Genomic DNA, 17,945 nt, shown 5'->3' on the forward strand with positions numbered 1-17,945 from the left:
TTTTATTTTCTTGTTCTCTTTTTCTTCCTAATTTTGCTTTTCACTCTTTCCTTTGAAAGGTCACAATTTTATCATACATTGTCTACTGGACCTGGAATTCTTTCCTTCTTCTTAGTCTAAAAACCTCCCCTCCCCTTCATTCTCAATAGCTGGTTCTATTGAAAATTATAAGAGACACAGTGCAATTTTAGAGAAGGGGACTTATATAAATATCGCCCTGAACACAACACTGTCTCATGTTCTGAAGTGTTTTGAGGAGATTAAAGGAGTGACATGCACAGAGTAGGAAAAATAACTCCATTTTACAGTATTATACCCATCTCTCCTCTAGCACTAAGATATAGCTTTTTCCTTTAATGACATTAAAAGACATGTGACAGATTCCTCCCAAGTTTGTTATCAGATCCTTTTGAAATAAATGCATTGAGTGCCAGGTGACTTTTAATGTATTTGTCACATTTTTCATCACTACCACAATGAATCTGGGGTCATCACCAAGAAAATCCCATGGAAGAACAGTGGAAGAAGAACCAGCTCCCAGGCCTGTCCCCAGATGCTGCCTCTTCTCATCTGGCTGGAGTGCTGTTTCCTTCTCTGCCACCTTTGAATTATGCATCTATTCTGGCTCAGAATCAGCCCCTGGTGAGGACAAGCTGCCAAAGCTGCAGCCCTGCTCCACTTGTTGGTACACAGTGTAAGTACTGGATGAGTCCCTACTGTTCCCATAAGAGATCAGTTATTCCTACAGGGATTGTCAGTGAATGATCTTTAATGAGAGTTGCTTATGGAACTATTCATCACTGAAAGTTGTGTGGTAGGACATTATTACTACAGAAGACCAAATTTGAAAACAACAAATCATGTCTTTTCAGGAGAAAAGAAGTAAAAACTTTATTCCTAAATTAGGAGATGAGCTCTCAGCCTCTGAGCATTAAGAAGGTGCAAGTTTTAAAGACGTGTTACAATAAAATATGAAACATTTTGATATGGAAGAACAAGGAAAGCACAGCAGTCCTTACAACAGAAGAACAGGATGGCAACAGACAATTATAAAAAAAGTATAGTCAGAAGTTCTTAAAAGCACAGATTCTTTGCTGTGGAAGGGTAGAGAACTTGTTGTGCTCCTGCTGATGTGATGACAAGGGTTCTTCATTTATTCTCTAGAAATCTTGACACCAGTCTAATTGAAAACAAAATGGAAAAAAATAAGAAGAACTAAAAAATAATTATGATAATGATAATGACAATAACAATAACCACCAAAGGACAGAAACAAATACAGGAATTGGCAGGATGATGTTTCCCAAAGAGTTATCATCAATGGTTCAATGTTCAAGTGGTAACCAGGAACAAATAGTTTCCCTCAAGGGTCTGCACTGGGACCAAAAGCATTTTTTCATCAGTGTGTCAATGACACTGGGACCAGGGGTAGCCTCAGCAGGTTCCCAGCTGACACGAAGCTGTGTGGCCACTGATGTGTTTGAGGGCAGGGATGGCATCCCCAGGGATCTGGACAGACGTAGGGAGTGAGCCCGTGTGAGCCCCTCCAATCCCACCCACAGAGCTGTGGATGGGATGAGAGCTCTGGATGCCAGCACAGGACACTCATGGGAGTGAGAGCACACCAGGAGGAGACCCACAAACACAGGGCTTCAGGGTATGCAGACAGGCTCAGAGAGCAGCCCATCCTCACACAGGAGAAGAGAAGCCTCTGGAGAGGCATGCCCGAGGCCTTCCAATACATGGCAGGGGGGGAAATTCTAAGGAAAACTGAGATGTCTTACCAAAGCCTGCAGTGACAGGACAAGGGGCACTGGTTTTAAACTGATACAGGGTAGCTTCAGATTAAAGCAAGGAATTTGTTCTGGTGAGGCCATTGAGACAGTGGAACCGGTTTCCCAGGGAGGCTGTGGATGTTCCACCCCTGGAAGTGTTTAAGGCCAAGTTCCAGGGAGCTTTGAGCAACCTGGTCTAGTGAGAGATGTCCCTGCCCATTTCAGTGGGGGGATGCATCCAGATTATCTTTAAATGTTCTTTCTAACCTAAACAATTCAGCGATTCCATGATTATAATCCCGAAAAGGATAAATCTACCCCTCCAGTATATCCTTGCAAAAGAACGAAAAAATAGAATTGAGATTGTCTTCACCCTTGCCCTCAACTCTACCAGGTCACTTTTCAAATGCATCTCCCCGTTCTGCTTTTAAAGGGACAAGTGCTGAGGTTTCTGCTGCTCTCACTGCGTGTATCTTTCAGCCATAGGAAAAATTTACTAATCAAAAGCATTTCCTGGTTGTTAGTCCAATTTAGCCCATTTTTTTCAGATTGATCCCACTGCTCTTTGTAAACTTTTGAATATGTTTCATCAGATTTATCCCCTGTATCACCTCAAAAATCCTGTTTATTATTTAAACTCCAGACGTAAGTCTCTTTACAGTGGTTACACAAATGCATGATATAGCTGATAGTTCCTTTATTTACTTTCCAGGAAACTTGTCCTTAATTCTCATCTTTTTCATGTGTTGATAGAGGATTGTGAGAAGGAATTTCTCAGCTTAACGGCATTGATGTTATTGGAGTTCTAGAAAAACAGTAATAAACACCCATGACTTGTGGCTTTTTAAGCTGGACTATGCACAGCCTGGCAGAGCTGCTGCAGAACAGCCACATCTCTGAGAACAGGTTTAGCCTGCACCCACTGATCCTTGAGTAGTGAGTAAGCCCAGCCTGCCAGGGCACTCTGACTTACCTTGGCTGTCCACACCAGACCACTCACCAAAACTGCGTAGACCAAGGCTTTGCCACACAGGATGAGGTAAGTGAGCTTCAGAGAATTCCCATACCGCAAGTACGACTCTGCAAGTCAAACACCATTTCTGTGTTCAGTTATCATCATCATCATCATCATCATCATCAAGAGATGCTGGTTCTAGTGGAGCTTTCATCAAATGAGAACTCTTGAAATCTTTAGCTAAGTGACAAAGAGGAACTGGAGCCAAACGAGCAGCTCTGTTGACACAAGAATGCAGGGGATGGGACAGAACTCATGGGAAGTCAAAACCCAAAAAAATCTAGGAATGACAGAGATTGGCATTATGCTAGGAGAGTACTGAGTTGCCACACCTACTGATGAACTGGGGTGTACATCTGAATTGCCTGTTAAGAGCACAAAATACGATGAATCAGAGGAAATGAATTTTTTATTTTGTCTCATTGTTGTCAGTGGCCTTGTGAGTGCTGCTGATGTATCAGGAAAGTTTTACAAAGCCCAGAATAACATGACTTCTAGAAGTTTTGTTCTTGCAGATTTTTCACTCTCAAGGGGTTGCCATAGTACTGGGATACCAGCTCTGTCTTGGTTCAGACTTAAGAGTCCTGAAGCATTAAAGTAGTTGTTGAAAAACAGGAGTGTGCAAATACGTATACAAAGAGAAAAGGAATTTAATTTGTAATACAGATATCCTCCATACATGACAGCCCTGGGGAGGGGAATGTAACTTGTCATGAGAAGTGTTCTGACTTTGATACTAAGAAATATTCAGAATAACACATCCTAAATCTTGAGGTCAGAATAACTTGGATAAGTATGGATTATTTGTTTCTTGGCTGAGCAAGAATATTCCCAATGGAAGTCATTTTCTTAGACTGGAGGAGACAATAAAGAGTAAATTACAACCACAGAAAGGTACTGTGGTTCTTCTATTTTCCAAATGGAGTCATAGAGGAGAGCTAAACACCAAAGCAGAGCAGCATACAATATGCACAAACAACCTACCAAAAAGATTTCTTTTTTTGTTTTTTTAATGTCACCTACAAATCACTTAGATGAGAAAGTAGAAGCTATTCATGCAGCAGATGTCTCCCACACGTTGTACTTAGTGTCAGTAAAGCTGGAATTAAAATACACACGGGTAATTGCCTGAGAGAAGAGGCAACATTCTCTTTACGTGAGAAGCCACACATACCTTCAGTGAGTGCGCAACCTGAAAGACAAAAGTGAACTGAAAGTCATGTTTCTCTTCAAAGCAAATAGAATATCCATTGTAGAGGTTTTGTTTAGAGAACACTGCCGCATTCATTTTACCATGCTAGGTGTTTTATGAGACTATACAATTTACTCTACTACAGAGATTTTGCAGTGGAAAGCCTGGAGAAATTCTAGATGTACAATGGAAATGTAGGTACAAAGGCCCAGGAACGAGAAGAGACTTATGCTAAAACCTACATATTTAGGTATATGTGCCACAAGGACACCCTGAATGGAAGCCATATGTAGATGTGGTTCCTATCATAGCACATGCCCTTTTGATTTGTGATTTCTGTCTTACACAGCATGGTGAGAGATGTGTTTCACTCACCAGCATCACCCTGGAGAAATTTGTTCACGGATTGCGTTGTTCCGTTCTGGAAAAAGTTGGCAACACACTCAAAGCGATTCAAAGGGTTGAACCATTCCCAGGCTGGCATCCTCAGTCGGCTGGTCAGTGAGTAGGTGCTCCCATTCTGTGTGGAGGACTCATCTGTCCCCACCCCTTCGGTCCTTTTCACACCATTCACCTTCCAGACCAGAGTCAGGTGGTCAGGGTAGAAGCCAGAGGCCAGGCACACCAGCGTGGCCTTGCTCTTCTGCTGGATCTCCTGCTTTGATGGGGAAAAGATGGCCACAGCTGGAGGTATGATTTCATCATTCTTCCCTGAAACACAAAGCGACATGCTCCAGAGCCTCCATCCCTCTGTTCAGTCAGGAACCTCTGAAAATGGTCCTGAGTTTGTGCTGTGTTACTCCTAAAAAACATAGCTTTTTAACAGCTGTCTCTTGGACAATTAATGTCTATTGGATATGGCACACTAGGAAAGTGGAAGGATTGGTTTTCACTCTTTGCACAGAAACATAAATGGTCTGGCCACAGAAATGCATAAACACATGAATTTCTTATATTTCTTCTGCCAGAAACACAGAAAGTTACGAAGAATCTGAGCACAGAGGTGGGCAGAAAAGTCCCCAGTTCTGCTGTAAGGCTTGTCTTTGTCATCTTGTATTAATAGATAAGGGAGTCTCTTATACAGCACAAACATCTTCAACAAACTGATTTACATTCCTGGAGATGGAGTTGAGACAATGTTGGTCATTGCAGTGTTCAGAATTACACTGTCATGGGATATACTACTTGGCCCCCCATCTCAGAGTTGACCAAGAAGGAAGGAAGGAAGGAGCTGATCCTTCTCACTGTCTGTAGTGAAAAACACTTGAGGTAGGTAACATGAATCTGCCAGGGACAGCTTTTGCCTTTTGCCATCCATTTTTAATAACATTAGTTACATTAAACATGTCTTTATGAAATTTAATTTTTAGGTTATTAAAAGCTCCGATCCTAGGCTACACGCCTTCCCAAAATAATGCAGGATTCCATACTTGCACAAATTAAAAATTGTTCCCTGTCCTAATGTGTTTAATACCTACTTGTAAGACTAATGAGAACAGACTTCAGTCAAAAGGATTTACAAGACAGCCATGAGAAGTTACTCAGAAGACAGGAAATGACCCTAAAAGCCAGGGGCTTTTCCATATACTATATTAGAGTGCCTTTTTTACTCATCTCTCATGAGAAACCCCTGAGCTCTGTAGAGTGCTGCTGGGAGAAGAAATGCTGAGGAAACTATGGAGCCAAAGAGGAAATTATTACTCTGGGTTGGTTTTATTGTATGAAGGCACTATGGATTGTAGATGTTCTTCCTGATGACTCTCTCTTTTGCAGAGGAAGAGAGGTAGCAGAATTAGCAGAAATTAATATCTTGCAGGGGTCTTGTCTCCTCAGCACTCAAGTTTGCATTCAGTTGCTGCCTTAACTGTGTCCACCAGTGCTTGCTCTGCAAAGATCCCGGGGCTGCTTCTGTATGAGCTTGTACAGACTTCAGATGACCTGAGTATTACATAGAGAGAACTCCCTGGAGGATTTAGCACTGCTCTGCTTTCCTTTCAGTGGGTATGAAGAGAGGTTGATTACTTCTACTTTTCCCTTCTAGCACTTGGCCTTATGATTTTTTTCCTACCCTAGAAGTATCTCTGACAAATTTTTCGCTGATTGCCTCAACAGCTAATGAGTGAAGAGGTGGAAACAGATAGGAAGTTAAAACAAAAGGGAGAGATTTAATAGAGAAAAGGATGAAAGAAAGAACAAAAAAGAGGAAGGTAGGTGAAAAATAGAGATAGAAAGAAAGAATGATAGAACAACTGAAACTACTGGAGAATTAGAGAAAACCAGAGAAATAACATGCTTGAAAAGGAATATAGGGATTGGTAAAAGCAAGAACTAGGAAAAAAGTCTAATCAGCTGCCCATTGTGTTCTGGTCTTCCACACTGCCCATGGCAGGCACTGACACAAAGTTTGATCACTTCCATGCATAAACTCATGCATTCCCTGTCACATAGGCTTCACCCATTGGAAAGAAAAGGTACCACAGTTCCTCCATTCCCATCATGGCAAGGTCAGTTTCTGTTATATTTCACTCCTACTCTCAGTTTTAAATCTTCTGTATATATAATGATACAAATCATTAAGCAAGGGAAATTTTCCAGTGAGCATTTGGGTTAGGAGCAGCTCCTTACCTATAACTGTGAGCACAGTGCCGACTCCGAAGTTAAGCTGCTGGTTTGCACAGCTGTACAAAGTCAGGCTGTAACCCCCAAAGTCATTGTGCTCTTCCTGCCAGCCACACAGATCCTTAAAATACTTCTGTTTAAAGGAGCAGGCACCAGTGAATATTTCTACAGTTTCCTATCAGATGGGGCACAGCAGATGGAAAAAATTACTTTGCCCTGTGATTCCAACATGCCCTGATATAAATGATATTAAATCCTTTTCTGTGATGGTAGAAAACTGAGAAAGAAAATGGGAAGTAAGAAGAACAGAGGAAAAACATATGCTGACAGAAAAATAATACAGTCCTAGCTGAGCAGTAGAAGCTGGGAGAAGGACTGTTAGAAGAAGCCAGCATTCCAAAGCAACTTTAGACAGCCTTCCAGCCATCGATGGAGAGGCAAGCAAGATTACTCTTTTTCCGTGATTCAGCACACAGGAGAATCCAGACTGTACCTCCAGAATACTGCTTTGGATTACTATAAAGACAAACTGCAAAAACCTGCAGACCAGAGAAGCATTTTTCTTTCCCAACCTCTACAATATTTTCTTGGAGAATGGATGAAAATAAACTTATTTTTTCCCTTCTCCCTCCATGAAGTTCCCAGAAATGACAGACAAAGGCTGCAGACATAGGGACCTCAACATTTGTGCCTGTAAATCCTACACTTCCATAATGGCACATCTCATTTTAATAAGCAACCAACAAAGCATTAATCCTGTTCTCATGGCTGCATGAAGAATTATCATCATTAAGCTTTTAATTAAGAATTTTCTTGTCCCATAAACCAGTCTCACATAGATCACAGAGTTCTGACTTCTTACTTACCTATGACTGTAAGTTTTGTCCCGCTGCCAAAGTTCAGTCTGTTATTGTTCACACTGTTTTACAGCTGCAGAAAAACCTCTCCTCTACAGCCAGACCTCTGAGCCAAGCCTGTGGACTAGCCCTCCCTTCATGTGGTACCAGCAAAAGAAAAAACATGGAGTTCATTTATCTCAGTTCTCCTAGAAAACAGGTCTTTAAGGGAACATCACCAAATCCAAACAGCTGAGATCAACATCAGAAATACCCTCTCCAGAGCCCTTTATTTCAGGCTCAATCAGTTGTTGGAACTTTCACCATGTCTTTAGAGGATATTTATTTATCTATCTAGGTGTCGTATTAGAAATTATTTCCCATATGTAGACATTCCTTGAGATCTCATTCTGTTTGAAATTATTAATATTTAATTTTTTTGGTTTTAAGTGGCTGTTTAACACCTATTCTGAAATAGTAAGACTGCTGTCCTTAATGATCTTTGTATCATTAAGGTGAGCCTGTCCAGTGGAAAGAAACTGGCTGTGCTGTGGAGAGCTACTTTCTATAACAATAAGGTCTTAAAAAGCTGCAGAGAGATTTTAGTACTGCTTTTTATATAGTTGAGTATTCATTTATGCCTTCTTTTTCCTAAATTAAAAATGCTGGCACACTTGTTTTTTCCCGGTTATCAGAGATAACATATTCTCTAATTCACCCGGAGAAGATCCAGGTAATTTATTCTTGTGTCATCTTGATTTTGTTTTCTAGACTCCTTCAAAGTGTAAGTCTGTTCATTCCAGACAGATAGGCAGACTTTTTGGTTTCTTTCCACCGAGTTCTCCATAATCATCTGTTGCCCCAGCAGAATCAGCATTATAGAGACTAGCTATACTTTTGGGGAATTTTTGCATGTGTTGGTTCATTAAGACAACATTTTTTATGTCATGCACACATTTCTTAATTCATTCCTTATCCAAATTCTTTCTAGGAACAGCTTTTTCTTTACTGAAAATGCATTCATCCAATTCTTCAAAATGGAAGGTGTGTCCCTACCTAGACTACTAAACTTAGTCTATTCTCTGAAGTAGACAGGGTTACTAGCACACCAGAAAAACATCAGTTAAATAATGTAAGGGAGAGTAATTATGAAACTGTCAAAAGAGAAGACTTGGGATGTGAAGTGAATTAAAAGAGGAAAAACAAATTTCTTACCCATTACTGTAAGTTTTGTTCCAATGCCGAAGAGCATATCAGCACTGTTCACAGTGACAAAGTGATGCATCATAAGCTAAGAGAAGGGATGCACTGCAGCTGGCTTACTAAAAGCACAAGCTTTAGAAACCATTACTGTTTGTGGAATCCCAACCACCACTCATTCTCTGAGTGGTTCAGCTTTGGCAGGGAACTAAAACAACCCCAGAATTCTCCTTTTCATGCCAGGCTAGCTGTCTTCAATAGTCATTCAGGATTCTGTTCAACTTTCTGATGGGTTAAAATAATCCACATAAGGAGAGCCCAGAAGAATCTGTTGACTGGTCCCAGACAAACCCTTCACAGCCATTAGGGAGAGCTGCAGTGAGACTGGGGAGAAGGATTACAGGCAATTTTGTTCTCACAGGCATGAGGCAGTCAGCAGGTATTGGAAGATTTTTTTTGAAGAGAGAACTCCAACACATTTCATATAGTGCATCTGAGAGATACCTGCTACATGCCAGAATTCTTTCTCTAGTACTTCTATCATATTAAGAAAGAACCATTTTGTCACTTATTGCAAACATTGGTGTTTCAGGAAAAAATAATAAAATTTAATTTCAATATCTCAGAATTTCCAAGCTTGCTTCTCACAGAGGCCAGGCTCAGTTCTCAGATGCTAAAAGTAAGTCCCAGCATACAAGGACTGCTAAAAGAAACCAAGGCAGAGCACACTTGCTCTGCTGGAGGATTCTCTGCAGATGCTTTAACACTCTGCCACATGGCTCATGAACCTATGGGTTTTTGTAAAGGCTTCCTGGAGAATGTATCATCGTGGCCCCCCCCCGCTGTTGAGCCACGATGATATAACCTGGTACAAAAACAATCCCACACGACTCCACCCCTCGATTTTTCAAACAGGATGAATTGCCATGAGCACCTGTGCTGGTTTGGACTGCAGTAGAGCCAATTTCCTGCACAGAGACGAGTGTGGCAAGATAGAAATACTGTTGACAGGATACAAATGTTTTTGCTATTGCTGAAGTGCTTACCCAGCATGCAAGGGCTTTCCTGCTTCTACCACCAGGCTGGCAGGGAGGCTGGTGGTGCACGGGAGCTTGGGAGGAGGGACAGCAGGGAGAGCTGATTCCAGCTGATCCAAGGGACATCCCATATCCTATGGCATCATGCTCAGTATGTGAAAGGGGTGAGAAGGGGGAAGAAGAAGGGAGAGAGAGATATTTGGAGTGATGGTGTTTGTCCTCCCCAGTCACTGTTCTGTGTGATGGGGCTCTGCTATCCTGGGAATGGCTGAACACCTGCCCTCCCATGGCAAGTGGTGGTTGAATTCCTTGTTATGCTTTGCTTGTGTGCACAGGTTTTGCTTTACCTCTTACACTGTCTTTACCTCAAGCCACAAGTTTTTCATTTGTGCTTCTCTGATTCTCTCTCCAGTCCTGCTGCTGGGGAGGGAGTGAGCAATCAGCTGTGTGGGACTTGATCCTGGCTGGGGCTAAACCATGACAGAGCCACAGACCACATCCTTCCTTTGCCATTGCTGTTTCTTTGTGGTATCCAATTACCTCTCAGTGTATCCATTGTCCCTTGATTTATAATCTCAAGATTTTTTATTATGCTCAAAAAAGTAGTACCTTTTTTTTCCTTTTACTTGTTGGTCTAAAATGCAGTAATTTTTCACTTGGTAGTGTCATGGCAGTGCTCATGCTGCTTTTCTTCTACTCTTTCTCTCTTCTGCCTTCAGGATGTCAAAAATTTCAAGCCCACAGTAACTGGTTTGCCAAGGGAGTAATTTGCTTACTAGGGGCTTGGTGTTTTTCCTTGTACTCTTTTTACCCTATCTCTCTGTTGTGTCTGTTTTAATTTTTGGTTCGCTTTTCTTGGTCTCTATTTTTGTTATTTTGTACTCTTCCTATTTTTCCTTTTTACTCTTTCCTTTAAAATTTCAGCACAATTTAATCATACTTCATTGACTGTTTTATGCAGTATTTCCCTGGCATTTTCACTTATTTTTGTCTAAAATTTTCTCCTTCATTCTCACTAGCTGCTTCACTTGAAAATTATAGGAGTGTAATTGTAGAAAAGTGAACTTGCATAAACATCACCCTGAAGACATCACTTTGTTCAATGTGATCTGCTGTATGGCTAAAATGAGTGACAACAAATGTGTGCAGAGCAGAATTCAGCTTATCTACTTGGACCTAAGGGTCAGCCCATCCAAAATATCTTCTGTCCAAAACACTCTTAAAAAAGACTTTGATGGAAAAAACCCTTTCCTTTAAACCTACTTCAATCCAAAAGGAAAAAAAAAAAAAAAAAAAAAAAAAAGGCAGATACTATATGAGTCCAGATATGTATCTGTCTCTCTTTCAAAGTGCTCTCTTTGCACAATCACCTGTGTAATAGAGGGAGTGTGTGTGCATGAGAAATACGTGACACAGCGAGCTTGGAAAAAAACAGGATTGTATTGTTGTACTTGGTCTCAATTTCCAGTGACTGAAAGACATGAATTCAGTATGGGAACATTCGTCTTATTCCAGAGTCTAAAGGAGATTGTCTATAATTTTCCAAATTCTTTTCTTATGTAACTTGTCTGCTCCAAAATGCCAATGCTCAAGTTTGTCCTCTCTTCATTTTAACCAAGTTCTGTCATGACCACTCAGAAAGTCTCTCTGTGTATGGACAAGATTGATCTGGGGGTTTTTCTGGCAGCCCTGATAAATGCAGCCATTTTCAATAAATGTCCTAATAAATTATATTCATCCTAATGTGTTTCAGACTGAGCTAGAATTATTTTTTAATATTCTATTCTGCTGTGCTCCAGTCTATTCTAACTTCATAGAGCATGAATAATGAGGCACCTTGGGAAAAGAGCCCATCATCAGAATCCAAAGCCTTCTCTCTCTATCTTTGTCACGTCCCCTGAAATGTACCCCTTTATAGCTTCTCATGATTCTCACTTGCTGAGAACTGTCCCTTTTGTTTTTTCTCCAAAGAGGAAAGGGGACGTCTTTCCCTAGACCAGGTTGTTCACATCTTACGAATGTAAGACACCTTGTAAAAAATATTATTCAGTAAAGAGTTCTCCGCTTTCTTGGAAGCAGTCAACAGACTAATTGAGTAATTTCTGTACTCAGAAGACCAAAAAGATTTCTTGGTTCAGCAGGATAATTTCTCCTGTTCTGAAGTGTTTTGAGGAGATTAAAGGAGTGACATGCACAGAGTAGGAAAAATAACTCCATTTTACAGTATTATACCCATCTCTCCTCTAGCACTAAGATACAGCTTTTTCCTTTAATGACACTGAAAGACATGTGACAGATTCCTCCCAAGTTTGTCATCAGATCCTTTTGAAATAAATGCATTGAGTGCCAGGTGACTTTTAATCTATTTGTCACATTTTTCATCATTACCACAATGAATCTGGGGTCATCACCAAGAAAATCCCATGGAAGAACAGTGGAAGAAGAACCAGCTCCCAGGCCTGTCCCCAGATGCTGCCTCTTCTCACCTGGCTGGAGTGCTGTTTCCTTCTCTGCCACCTTTGAATTATGCATCTATTCTGGCTCAGAATCAGCCCCTGGTGAGGACAAGCTGCCAAAGCTGCAGCCCTGCTCCACTTGTTGGTACACAGTGTAAGTACTGGATGAGTCCCTACTGTTCCCATAAGAGATCAGTTATTCCTACAGGGATTGTCAGTGAACGATCTTTAATGAGAGTTGCTTATGGCACTATTCATCACTGAAAGTTGTGTGGTAGGACATTATTACTACAGAAGACCAAATTTGAAAACAACAAATCATGTCTTTTCAGGAGAAAAGAAGTAAAAACTTTATTCCTAAATTAGGAGATGAGCTCTCAGCCTCTGAGCATTAAGAAGGTGCAAGTTTTAAAGACGTGTTACAATAAAATATGAAACATTTTGATATGGAAGAACAAGGAAAGCACAGCAGTCCTTACAACAGAAGAACAAGATGGCAACAGACAATTATAAAAAAAGTATAGTCAGAAGTTCTTAAAAGCACAGATTCTTTGCTGTGGAAGGGTAGAGAACTTGTTGTGCTCCTGCTGATGTGATGACAAGGGTTCTTCATTTATTCTCTAGAAATCTTGACACCAGTCTAATTGAAAACAAAATGGAAAAAAATAAGAAGAACTAAAAAATAATTATGATAATGATTATGACAATAACAATTACAATAACCACCAAAGGACAGAAACAAATACAGGAATTGGCAGGATGATGTTTCCCAAAGAGTTATCATCAATGGTTCAATGTTCAAGTGGTAACCAGGAACAAATAGTTTCCCTCAAGGGTCTGCACTGGGACCAAAAGCATTTTTTCATCAGTGTGTCAATGACACTGGGACCAGGGGTAGCCTCAGCAGGTTCCCAGCTGACACGAAGCTGTGTGGCCACTGATGTGTTTGAGGGCAGGGATGGCATCCCCAGGGATCTGGACAGACGTAGGGAGTGAGCCCGTGTGAGCCCCTCCAATCCCACCCACAGAGCTGTGGATGGGATGAGAGCTCTGGATGCCAGCACAGGACACTCATGGGAGTGAGAGCACACCAGGAGGAGACCCACAAACACAGGGCTTCAGGGTATGCAGACAGGCTCAGAGAGCAGCCCATCCTCACACAGGAGAAGAGAAGCCTCTGGAGAGGCATGCCCGAGGCCTTCCAATACATGGCAGGGGGGAAATTCTAAGGAAAACTGAGATGTCTTACCAAAGCCTGCAGTGACAGGACAAGGGGCACTGGTTTTAAACTGATACAGGGTAGCTTCAGATTAAAGCAAGGAATTTGTTCTGGTGAGGCCATTGAGACAGTGGAACCGGTTTCCCAGGGAGGCTGTGGATGTCCCACCCCTGGAAGTGTTTAAGGCCAAGTTCCAGGGGGCTTTGAGCAACCTGGTCTAGTGAGAGATGTCCCTGCCCATTTCAGTGGGGGGATGCATCCAGATTATCTTTAAATGTTCTTTCTAACCTAAACAATTCAGCGATTCCATGATTATAATCCCGAAAAGGATAAATCTACCCCTCCAGTATATCCTTGCAAAAGAACGAAAAAATAGAATTGAGATTGTCTTCACCCTTGCCCTCAACTCTACCAGGTCACTTTTCAAATGCATCTCCCCGTTCTGCTTTTAAAGGGACAAGTGCTGAGGTTTCTGCTGCTCTCACTGCGTGTATCTTTCAGCCATAGGAAAAATTTACTAATCAAAAGCATTTCCTGGTTGTTAGTCCAATTTAGCCCATTTTTTTCAGATTGATCCCACTGCTCTTTGTAAACTTTTGAATATGTTTCATCAGATTTATCCCCTGTATCACCTCAAAAATCCTGTTTATTATTTAAACTCCAGACGTAAGTCTCTTTACAGTGGTTACACAAATGCATGATATAGCTGATAGTTCCTTTATTTACTTTCCAGGAAACTTGTCCTTAATTCTCATCTTTTTCATGTGTTGATAGAGGATTGTGAGAAGGAATTTCTCAGCTTAACGGCATTGATGTTATTGGAGTTCTAGAAAAACAGTAATAAACACCCATGACTTGTGGCTTTTTAAGCTGGACTATGCACAGCCTGGCAGAGCTGCTGCAGAACAGCCACATCTCTGAGAACAGGTTTAGCCTGCACCCACTGATCCTTGAGTAGTGAGTAAGCCCAGCCTGCCAGGGCACTCTGACTTACCTTGGCTGTCCACACCAGACCACTCACCAAAACTGCGTAGACCAAGGCTTTGCCACACAGGATGAGGTAAGTGAGCTTCAGAGAATTCCCATACCGCAAGTACGACTCTGCAAGTCAAACACCATTTCTGTGTTCAGTTATCATCATCATCATCATCAAGAGATGCTGGTTCTAATGGAGCTTTCATCAAATGAGAACTCTTGAAATCTTTAGCTAAGTGACAAAGAGGAACTGGAGCCAAACGAGTGGCTCTGTTGACACAAGAATGCAGGGGATGGGACAGAACTCATGGGAAGTCAAAACCCAAAAAAATCTAGGAATGACAGAGATTGGCATTATGCTAGGAGAGTACTGAGTTGCCACACCTACTGATGAACTGGGGTGTACATCTGAATTGCCTGTTAAGAGCACAAAATAGGATGAATCACAAGAAATGAATTTTTTATTTTGTCTCATTGTTGTCAGTGGCCTTGTGAGTGCTGCTGATGTATCAGGAAAGTTTTACAAAGCCCAGAATAACATGACTTCTAGAAGTTTTGTTCTTGCAGATTTTTCACTCTCAAGGGGTTGCCATAGTACTGGGATACCAGCTCTGTCTTGGTTCAGACTTAAGAGTCCTGAAGCATTAAAGTAGTTGTTGAAAAACAGGAGTGTGCAAATACGTATACAAAGAGAAAAGGAATTTAATTTGTAATACAGATATCCTCCATACATGACAGCCCTGGGGAGGGGAATGTAACTTGTCATGAGAAGTGTTCTTACTAAGAAATATTCAGAATAACACATCCTAAATCTTGAGGTCAGAATAACTTGGATAAGTATGGATTATTTGTTTCTTGGCTGAGCAAGAATATTCCCAATGGAAGTCATTTTCTTAGACTGGAGGAGACAATAAAGAGTAAATTACAACCACAGAAAGGTACCATGGTTCTTCTATTTTCCAAATGGAGTCATAGAGGAGAGCTAAACACCAAAGCAGAGCAGCATACAATATGCACAAACAACCTACCAAAAAGATTTCTTTTTTTGTTTTTTTAATGTCACCTACAAATCACTTAGATGAGAAAGTAGAAGCTATTCATGCAGCAGATGTCTCCCACACGTTGTACTTAGCGTCAGTAAAGCTGGAATTAAAATACACACGGGTAATTGCCTGAGAGAAGAGGCAACATTCTCTTTACGTGAGAAGCCACACATACCTTCAGTGAGTGCGCAACCTGAAAGACAAAAGTGAACTGAAAGTCATGTTTCTCTTCAAAGCAAATAGAATATCCATTGTAGAGGTTTTGTTTAGAGAACACTGCCGCATTCATTTTACCATGCTAGGTGTTTTATGAGACTATACAATTTACTCTACTACAGAGATTTTGCAGTGGAAAGCCTGGAGAAATTCTAGATGTACAATGGAAATGTAGGTACAAAGGCCCAGGAACGAGAAGAGACTTATGCTAAAACCTACATATTTAGGTATATGTGCCACAAGGACACCCTGAATGGAAGCCATATGTAGATGTGGTTCCTATCATAGCACATGCCCTTTTGATTTGTGATTTCTGTCTTACACAGCATGGTGAGAGATGTGTTTCACTCACCAGCATCACCCTGGAGAAATTTGTTCACGGATTGCGTTGTTCCGTTCTGGAAAAAGTTGGCAACACACTCAAAGCGATTCAAAGGGTTGAACCATTCCCAGGCTGGCATCCTCAGTCGGCTGGTCAGTGAGTAGGTGCTCCCATTCTGTGTGGAGGACTCATCTGTCCCCACCCCTTCGGTCCTTTTCACACCATTCACCTTCCAGACCAGAGTCAGGTGGTCAGGGTAGAAGCCAGAGGCCAGGCACACCAGCGTGGCCTTGCTCTTCTGCTGGATCTCCTGCTTTGATGGGGAAAAGATGGCCACAGCTGGAGGTATGATTTCATCATTCTTCCCTGAAACACAAAGCGACATGCTCCAGAGCCTCCATCCCTCTGTTCAGTCAGGAACCTCTGAAAATGGTCCTGAGTTTGTGCTGTGTTACTCCTAAAAAACATAGCTTTTTAACAGCTGTCTCTTGGACAATTAATGTCTATTGGATATGGCACACTAGGAAAGTGGAAGGATTGGTTTTCACTCTTTGCACAGAAACATAAATGGTCTGGCCACAGAAATGCATAAACACATGAATTTCTTATATTTCTTCTGCCAGAAACACAGAAAGTTACGAAGAATCTGAGCACAGAGGTGGGCAGAAAAGTCCCCAGTTCTGCTGTAAGGCTTGTCTTTGTCATCTTGTATTAATAGATAAGGGAGTCTCTTATACAGCACAAACATCTTCAACAAACTGATTTACATTCCTGGAGATGGAGTTGAGACAATGTTGGTCATTGCAGTGTTCAGAATTACACTGTCATGGGATATCCTACTTGGCCCCCCATCTCAGAGTTGACCAAGAAGGAAGGAAGGAAGGAGCTGATCCTTCTCACTGTCTGTAGTGAAAAACACTTGAGGTAGGTAACATGAATCTGTCAGGGACAGCTTTTGCCTTGGCTCTTACCTTCCCATCTATTTTTAATAACATTGGTTTTATTAAACATGCCTTTTTGAACTTTAATTTTTTGGTTTTTGGAGGTATGAGAAATTCTGACCCTAGGCTACACGCCTTCTCAAAATGATGCAAGGTTCTATACTCGCTCAAATCAAAAATTGTTCCCTGATCTAATGTGTTTAATACTTACTTGTAAGAGTTAATGGTTATTGAGTGAAGAAATGGAAACAGACAAAAGGACAGGAATGAAAAGAATCAAGTCAAAAAAGAGATACTCAATATTAAAACAAAAATACAAATAAAACAAACAAACAAACAAACAAAACATACAGAACAAAAGAGAAGGGCAGAAAGGACGATAAAAAGTGAGACTGAATGATAAAACTTCTGGAAAGAAAATTAACAGCTTAGAAATGGAATAAGGAGGACAGTAAAAGCAAGAGGTGGAAGAAATGTCCGATCAGCAGCCCACTGTGTGTGGTCTCCTACACTTGCCATTATCCTTCCCAATCTTTACAATATTTTCTTGGAGAATGGATGAAAATAAACATTTTTTCCCTTCTCCCTTCATGAAGTTCCTAGAAATAACAGACAAAGGCTGCAGACACAGGGACCTCAACATTTGTGCCTGTAAATCCTACACTTCCATAATGGCACATCACATTTTAATAAGCAACCAACAAAGCATTAATCCTGTTCTCATGGCTGCATGAAGAATTATCATCATTAAGCTTTTAATTAAGAATTTTCTTGTCCCATAAAGCAGTATCACATAGATCACAGAGTTCTGACTTCTTACTTACCTATGACTGTAAGTTTTGTCCCGCTGCCAAAGAATAATTTTTCATTATTCACACTGTTTTACAGCTGCAGAAAAACCTCTCCTCTACAGCCAGACTTCTGAGCCAAGCCTGTGGACTAGCCGTCCCTTCATGTGGCACCAGCAAAAACAGAAACACAAAGTACTCAAGTTCCCAGAAGAAAAATTCTGTTAGGGAACATCACCAAATCTCTGTCTAAACGCCTGAGATCAACATCAGAATTACCCTCTCCAGAGCCTTTTGTTTCAGGCTTAGGT

The 17,945-nt window shown here is 41.1% G+C and overlaps 1 gene segment (V, D, J or C); it reads right to left on the reverse strand.

The window, feature by feature from the left end:
* Positions 1 to 598: 598 nt before the first annotated feature.
* Positions 599 to 17,945, reverse strand: part of LOC306805791 (T cell receptor beta constant 2-like) — a 39,811-nt gene continuing 22,464 nt past the window's right edge. Inside the window, exons 3-7 of the C gene segment in view lie at positions 7,468 to 7,520; positions 4,358 to 4,693; positions 3,965 to 3,982; positions 2,749 to 2,855; positions 599 to 1,180 (exon numbers count right to left, since the gene is read on the reverse strand).

Source organism: Erithacus rubecula (assembly GCF_903797595.1).
Source record: "Erithacus rubecula genome assembly, chromosome: 1".
NCBI lineage: Eukaryota > Metazoa > Chordata > Aves > Passeriformes > Muscicapidae > Erithacus > Erithacus rubecula.